Source organism: Lipotes vexillifer, unplaced genomic scaffold (genome assembly GCF_000442215.2).
Source record: "Lipotes vexillifer unplaced genomic scaffold, Lipotes_vexillifer_v1.1 scaffold196, whole genome shotgun sequence".
NCBI classification, from domain to species: Eukaryota; Metazoa; Chordata; class Mammalia; order Artiodactyla; family Lipotidae; genus Lipotes; species Lipotes vexillifer.
Genome location: NW_006775077.1, coordinates 754,938 through 763,402, shown reverse-complemented (window position 1 = coordinate 763,402; position 8,465 = coordinate 754,938). Strand labels below are relative to the sequence as shown.

Genomic DNA, 8,465 nt, shown 5'->3' with positions numbered 1-8,465 from the left:
CGTGTAGGGGCCTCGGCACGTGATCGCAGCACGCGCAGGGTTATGTGGCACTGATGTGTTACTCTTTTTTGGCATCGTGATTAACAAAACAATAAACTTCTTGGTGGAAAATAAAATAACATTATGCTAAAAAATTTAAACACTACTGGAGGAAAGCCATGGGATAAAGGACAACCACTTCATGAATTTTTAACATAAACTGCCTTTTCCATTAGCCTGTTTTCATTGTACTGGTTTTGAAAAATTGTGATTCATTTTCCCTCCACTTGTGATAATGTCCTTCACCAGCAGGGGGGGCTCGTGCACTTGGCTTCCCGGCTGCTTTCCAGTCCCGTCTCCAGATAACCGGAAGGATTTTATAACTGTTTTTCCAATTTGTTGGAGAGCTGTGAGTCCTTAAACTTGCGAGTAATAACGGGGGATTAGTTTTTGCCTGACACATCTGAAGATCAGTGCTCATCAGATTGGGTAAAGATTCATTCCTTTGACTCTAGCGGCTGTCTTACGAAAACGGGGATGAGCTATCTGCCAGCATCGTCATTTGCATTTGCATTTGATTAGAAACAAATGGATAGAGTCAGTCCCTCTCAGAAGAAAATGCTGCCTCTTGAAAAAATTAGTATTCACTGTGCCTGGGGTTTTGTGCTTAGGGGGAAAAAAAAGAGTTCTAGCGCTTGCTTTATTTCTTGTCTGTGAGAGGAATTTAGACTCTTTCCTGAATCCACCCTCAGAATGCCAATGATGGAAATCAGAGTGAATCCATGGCTCTGGGACGTTTCCCCCTTCTGCGTCCACCCCTCCCGGGCTCTGCACCCGAGAGGCACCTGTGTGCTCCCTGTTGGACCCTGTGAGCCCAGGCGGTCTCCCCTCTCTCTGCCCAGGCTTTAGTTTGCTTGCCTCTCTCCTCCAGATGAATGACATTGGATGAGTGCAAAGGAGGGACCAGGAGAATAACATCATTAGATACACAAGCGTGAGGAAAAACATCTGAGGACCGCCCAGGTGTAGACTCATGGCTTATAGTAGCTACACAGGAGACTACGAGCCTGTTATAGGACCAGCTCTCTCCCTGGTACTTTAAAACCCGGTGTGATGATTTGAGGTTCGTTGCAAGATGAGAACATCTTTTAAATATCATAACTGTGTTCTGGCTTCCCTCAGATCACAGGCATTAACAGGAAGCATGTTCTCTTCCTGCGCTGTTACTCTGTCTTACTGTGTGCTAGTTTGGGAGAAACTGGTCCTTCAAAGACAATGTGTGTCTGATAACTAGTGTTGGTAATACCTGCTCCGTCTTTTCTATGTGATGTGAACAGACATGAGCTCTGTGTGGAGCTGCTATTTGGAAACTGCTGCCCTTTTTAAACTTGGAAATCGAGCGTTTTCACGGAGGTGACTGATGCAGGTGCCCTCATGCCAGGGCACCTCAACCCACCATCCGTCGGGGTCTGTGGCTATGGGTATTTCCGAGGTGCCCCGGGTCTGGCCCATCAGCAAACTCCTAACCCTGTGAAAGGAAACCTGAGGCGGCCAAGGCCCTGTGCAGCCCGCCTCAGTGAGAGGTCCTGGTGCCATGTCAGAATGACACAGCCGGAGTGGCCTCTCTGTGGATCTGTCTCAAATGTGTCCAGATGGTCATATCCAGTGGCTAAAAGCAGTGACCATTTTCTTACTGGCACTTTCTTAGTCAAGTCAATCATACAAGTTCCAGGAACGCACGTTTCTCCCTGTGTCCCTAGAAGGATCCAATATAAAAAAAGGAGCAAAGAAAGTGGCTCTACTTGCTTTGAAAACACAGGGTGGACACATTATTATTTTCACCCCAGCTGGTCACAGACCAGAAATCTTGCTCTGTGTGGCCACCTCTTTTTGCAGATGTGGAAGTGGATACTCAGAGGGGTTAAGTGAAGAGCCTGCGGTCTCCTTTCAGCCCCAGCTCCATGTTTTAATCTGCTGTGTCATCCAAGATTCCTGTGGATTCCACGTGCATGAGAAGGAATGTCCCAAACCAAACACTAGCAGCAGGTGGAGAAATCACGGGCCAGTCACGTGACCAAAGGGAACGGAGAAGACCCTTTTCCAAGTTTGCAGACTTACCTCCTGTTAAGCTGTGAAGGTGTGGCGCACGCGCTAGAAACAAAAATGTGCTCAGATATAAGGACAAACTAGTGTCTCTCGGTGGCATCAATCAGAGATGTCGGTTAATATCTAGAGAACTGGGAAAGCTGTAATCACTGCTCTACTAGAAAACGAGTTCCTACTTATCTTGGTAAACACTGGTAACTGGATACGACAAATGTGCGGCACATCTAGTGAGAGAGATGAGATTTTTCAGGTTCATTGTTATTTGGAAGGATGCAGTTCTACGTAATTAAAACGGGGTCGATCAGCTCCCACTTTCAATGGAAAAGTTATGCCTCAATCCAAGCGGACTGTACTGTCTGCAGCTTCTATTTATTTTGTTCATGTGGTTAAAAGCATCCACTAACCAGCCATCCAACGAGCAAACATCTTTGATACTTAATCCTTCAATTTACACGTTGAACACAACAGAATTGTGCAAATATCCGCCAAGTGGCATTAAGGATACACGCCTTTAGTAGATGGTTTCACCAGTGGTCCAGAGACACGGGGAGCAGAGGAACTTGCATTCTCCTTTTTTCCGCCAGAGAAATCTTTGATTTTGTGGCACCCTCAATAAACCCAGATCCAGGCAGTTAAGCGGTTCATCTCTTTAACCTGTTTGGAACCACAGACTATAACAGTGTCACTGTTTTTCTGAACTGCCGACAATAAGGGAGAACAGCAGAGTAAGACTTGGGATCAATAAAATGATTTTTTTCCTTGTGAAAGTGGTAAGGAAACCAAATATGCTTCTTGCGTATCGTTTTCTTTATATTTAAGAACCACGGCCCGTAGTTCACTATGAAATGGATATACCTCTTCTGCCCTTTTCCTCTTGCTTCACACTTCTTTCGATGGTTTATAAAAATCCTTCACCACCCTCAGAAATCTTGTTTTGGCGATTTTTGTCCTCCTTAAGGACTTCCTGAAAGAGGCAGCAGCATATCTTGTGCTGAATGACTCTTATCCGTGGCTGCCCTGTCTGTCTGCCCTTCTACCTCTCTGTAGCCCTTTGGAAGGACGGGTTGTGGCAGCTTTATGCCCCTGTGGCGACTGGCCCAGGTGCTGAGCTAGCTGCCAGTAAAATAAGTACTCTGGACTAGAGCATGTGACCCAAAGGTCACAGGCCTGTGGAAGACATGACACATCTGGCTGGAAACTCTTCGAGCTATTGAGTTGCCCCCTTTCAGAGCTGGTCTTGATGAACACGGCATGTTTTAATCCCCACACCCTGACCGCACGATGCTCTCTGGCCGTTCCCAGAAATCACTGGATCACGAGGTTATCTTGGGCCTTTTGGCCACGCTCCTAGTTTTGTGTATGTATGTTTTTCAGAGCAAGCAATTGCTCCATTTCTGGTCAAACAGCTTCTAATACGCCTCAAGAGAGAGCATTAGATTTTTTCCGGCAAGGTCAAGGCATTTAGATTTTGCAATCTGGAGAGAATTCTTTTCTGTCTGAATGACCTACGCAGTTTTGCCCTGCGTTTTTGCCCTTGGCAAGTTTAAGAATATGTTTGTTCCTGAATCATTAACTCAAAGGAGTTTAATTAAAGCCGTGGGCTTTTTCTTTCTTTAGACAAAGCCATGCAGTATCAGCCGCGGGCTTTTCTCAGTTACGGGAGAGGTTCACAGGCAGACCTTCATTGAGGTGGAGATTTTCGGGGACCTGCTGCCTGTTCTGATGACACGTTTCTTCTCAGATACTGGCATGTGAGAAGGCGGGCGGGGCGCGGGCTGTGCGGAGGTGTGTGTCGTCCCTGGTCCTCCGCTCAGCTCGGGCTGTTGCCTGGCCCGTGGTTAGAGGGGCCGGTTTCCAAGCTGGAGAGTTTACCCTCTTAGCAGCCTGTGAAGCCAAAGGCAGCGGGCTGCGGGAGGCATGGCGGCTTCTGGTTTCCTCTGTGATGTTTCACTGGAAACGAGGAAACCGAAGCCCCCGGCCTCCTCTGCACCGATGGCTTTGCCTCCACGGGACGGCCGTCCAAAGATCGGGGTCAGAGGCCTCCTGGCAAGGACAGAACGAAACCTGGGATGTGGTCATGAGGTCACCCTGGACACCGGCACACAGGAAGTCAGTGTCACAAGTCACAGCCAGCGCGTCCGCTCCTTCAGTGAGCGTGTGGTGGCTGCGTGGCCCCCGAGGGGGGTTAAACTCGGGCGGGGCTCCGAGGCCTGGCCTCCACTCTCACCCCGGTGGGCGGGCCAGGATGGTGGAACAGGAGGCAGTGCAGTGGATAAGGGCCTGGCCAGAGCTGGGAGCTGCGGCCACGTCGGCGAGGACACCGCAGACCGTTGTGTTCTCCACCCACAGCTCCGTCTTCTCGTCCAGACAGGATGCGCGGCTGCCCCTGGGCCGTCCCGCCAGGGACGTGAGGCTCCCTCTGCGGTGCCCAGGCCCCCCTCCCTTGTCCCATAAGGCAGCTCCTCCCTCCTCGTCTCGGGCAGCCCTGGAGAGCTCACAGCCGGAGGTCTGGGCTCGTCGTCCCCGCAGGGAAGGCTCACCACTATTTCCCGAACTCAGGGTGCCTGGGCTGGTGCTGAGAGCGACGCTTTTGAACGTGGGTTTGGAGGCCTCCCGTGTCTCCTTCCAGAACAGCGGGAGGACAGGTTAGATGTCAGCCTTAACCGCTCTGACTGTTTTCCTTGCTCCCAGGCACCCATTTTTAAAGGCCTCAATGTGTCTCAGGTACGCAGAAGACTTCCCAGCATAAACATCAAAATAACAGCTCAGCAGAGGCGTAAACCGCCCGGATGCCTTTGCTTGGCTTAGAATTCAGTAGTCTCCTTGCGCAGAATGACAGCAAGTGGTTTAAGGGATGCAGAGTATGGAAGATTATTTTGGAAGAAAAGCCAAGTTGCAACAGTCTTTCCTTCAAGTGAAGGCCGCAGGCCCGGGCGCAACTGCACTGGGGGGGCAGCCCGTCGGGTGTGGGGGGAGTAGACCACGGTCGCCCAGGAGGGGCCCGGCCCCACGACCGCCAGTCGGCCTCCGCCCAGGTGGACAGGGTCCCACTCGCTCTGCTCTGGGTCCCCATGGCCAGACCTCCAGGGCCCATCAGAACCACCCAGCTCTGGTCAGAGCCATTTGCTTGGGCATCATGAAGAAATCAATCGAGAAAACCTGACGGCTAAATACGAGGGAAGCCTCTGGAAGGCTTTCCATGTGAGTGATGCCTGGGGTCTGGGGGCTGTGCTTCCCGGGAGCAGAACAGCAGCCCACGAGCCTAAGGCACAGAGTCACCCCGAGCACCTCGGGGTTGGCGGGGCTGGGCTTACGAGAGGTCCCTGGAGACTTGAGGAAATAACCATGGAGTCTCAGTCTTCAGAGAGATGTTTGCAGTCACCGACTCTGACCCCTTTGCTTTCTGGGTGAGGAAACTGAGGCCTGAGAGCAGGAACCCAGGCTAGAGCTGGGGCGGCCTCGCAGGGTCCCTGCGGGAAGCAGGCCTGACGCGCCCTCGATGCGCCTGCAGCTTCCGGATGTTTCTCTCCATCAGCACGGGGGCCCGGGGCGTCGGCAGGACGGACGGTTATTTCTGGTGTTGGTGTGCTTTTCAGGCCAGGAAAGGAGGCTCAGAGCAGACACACGGCGGCTGGGCAGTGGACTCAGACGCACCACGCCGTGTTTCCATCCTTACCCTGTGCTTGTCCAGGTGCTAAGAGTCCGACTCCTTACCCCCCGAGCATCCTGGGGACGGTTGGTTTTGGGGTCACAGCGGGCAGGGCGGCTCTGGACGAACCTCTGGGCACCTCCCGGGCCGGGCGTCCAGGCAGTGTCCTCTCCAGGCCGCGAGGACCAGTTCCCGGGGTCTGTGGGATGCAGGCAGAGGAGCTTAAGGAAGCCAGTGAGAGCAGCTGATGGGCGTGGGAACAGGGGCTTCCCCCTCTGTTCTTCCTGCATCTCCAGGGCCCAGACGTGCAGGTGTGGGTGGGACGGGGTTTACTGGGGCGAGGCACTTGCTCCGCGCTCCCTGCCCTGGGCACCTTTCCAGTTCCTTCCATCCGCAGGCGCCAGGCGCTCTGGGTCATGCAGCTTACAGAGGCCCAGCAGTGCGGAGCCAGGGTGACGTGATGGAGGAACCAGAGGAAAGGCTCTGCCTGTCTCCCCACGGAGCTGTCTTCCCTGTTGTATATTTGCTCCTTGATTCTGCCTTGGAATTCGGGCTTTCCCAGCTTGCTTTCGGGTCCTCAGATATTATTTCACGTGTGGCCTTGGGCTTCCCACTTTCCATGGTCCTCTTCCAGCCCTCAAGGTCAGCCCTGTGTCAGAATCAAGAGAAGTGTTCAGGCTCCTGGAATCAGGGGATTCCTCGCAGGGGACCCAGTCCTGGAAGCGCAGCCAGTGCTGAGCCCGCTTGTTCCTTGACATGTAGTAGGTGGGGCTCTCTCACCCTTCCTGGTGTGTTTGTTTGGAGAGACAGACAGACAGGGAGAAGGCGGTCCGGGTGCAGGACGCCAGCCTGCAGTCGCTCTTGCCGACTTTACGTTTCTGAACCGCGGGGAAGGAGGAGGAAGCTTTCGGTCCCGAGCCACCCGGTGGTCCTGCACCGCCGTCCCCCGCCGCTGCGTCAGCCCTCCGGCCGTGGCCTCACCCCACGGCTCCTGGCCCTCCCGCAAGCCTACTCCATGTGCCCTTTGTCGTATTCTGAAACCACTTCGTGCCACCTGGCCCCTCAGTGCTTTCCCGTGCCCGGGGCCGTTAACACTCCGAGAAACATAAGCTCTTTCTTGAAACACTGAAGAATCCAGCGTGCTGGAGGAAGACATAGTGAACAAACAGCAAAGGCAAAGGCCAGTAACTGGAGGCCGCGGACGCCCGGCCCCCATGCTGCGTCCCCTGGGGCTGCTGTGTGGACCTCATGCATTTCTGGCCAGTTGTGTACATGCGGGCACAGAGGTCTGTCTGGGATGAAGCTGGGGAGGGCAGGGCTGCGGCCCTTTTTCCACCAACAGAGAAGCATCATTCTGCTGTAAGTTTCCTAACATCCCCAAATGCCAAAGCCCTGGCCTCTGGCCCTCCCCGCTCCGCACTGCGTCTGGGATTTCTGGCACTGTCTCTGCCTCCTGGTGGGGCGGGCCTGCTTTCCGATGGCGACGTGTCCCATGGAGGGGAGGACGGGGGTCCCAGCGGCTTCGGGCACAAGGAGCACGTGGGTCCCCATCTGCCCACCCGCATCCCCGCTGCCAGAAAACAGCGAGCGTCCGCCCCAGCTCTCCGCACTTGGCCTGGGAGCCCAGGGCCCCCCCAGAAGGCCTCTGGGGCCCAGCCCTGGCTTCCTCGAGGCTGAGTCTGGACCAGGCCAAGGCCCGAGGGCCCCAGAGGTTATGTGCCTCCAGGGGGACGGGGCCCTCTCGACCTCCCCGGGGGTGGGGCTGTTGGCTTTCAGAAGGAGCCACCGAGGGGCCCTCTGCACCGGTGAGCACGACGGTCACAACTGAAACGCGAATCCCATGAAACCCGGGCTCGGCGGCAGCACCCCTCCAGCTCCCCTGCAGCTGTCTCCACCCCAGGGGGCTTGACAGCAAGGCCCTTCCGGCAGCCAGCAGCCCCGGCACCGCTCCCGTGGCCGGGTCCTACGACGGGCTCGGGCCCTGGGCTCTGCGGCCGCTCGGCCAGCCTCCCCTGTACCGACGTCCGGGAGCCGCGACCCTTTACGTCGTATGGATCCGCTCCTCCCCTGGGACCAGCCGGTCCCGCAGGCCCCTGTGGTCACATTGTCCCGTGCGGGGCGGAGGGCTCCGCCGTGGGTCTCAGCTGCGGGCACAGCTCCCGGCTGCCTGGGTCCCGCTCCCCTGGGCCCTCTGCTTCGTTTGAAGAGGAAGATCCACAAGCGGGACTCCTGGGGCCCCATCCTCACCCTCGGGGCCTAGCTTTCCTGTCGCGTGCCACGTGGTTTCAACCTCCTGCGCTTTCCCAAGGTTGGAAAGGCCGGTCGATGCCCGGGCACAGCGCCTGCTGGGGTCCCAGAGCAGAGGTCCGGGCGGGGCTGTGCCCGCTGCGAGCTGAGTCTGACCTGGGCTGATCGCACGCCTCCCCCGGGGTCGCCCCAGCCCACCGTCCACGTGGCTGTCCCTACGGTCGGTCCCTACGAGCTCCGAGGGGCAGCCGGCAAGGAGGTCCTCCCCCGGGGAAGCTCAGCTGGGCTGGCGCCTGGAAGAGCTCACTCACCTCGTGGTCGGCGGGCGCTCCGTGTCCGCTAGGCGCCGGTTTTCCGAGGAGACGGGGCCACAGGCGGGTCAAGGCCATGGCTGCCGGCCACCTCGGGGGCCAGGCTCGCTCCAGGAGCTTGTCCTCACCTTGGTCCCACCCCGTCTGGGCGGGACCCCCAGTCGAGGCTGTGC

The 8,465-nt window shown here is 56.0% G+C and overlaps 1 protein-coding gene across 2 annotated transcripts in view; it reads right to left on the bottom strand.

The window, feature by feature from the left end:
- Positions 1 to 8,465, bottom strand: part of MBP (myelin basic protein) — a 36,860-nt gene that overhangs the window by 19,905 nt on the left and 8,490 nt on the right. The gene's annotated exons all lie outside the window — the stretch shown is intronic.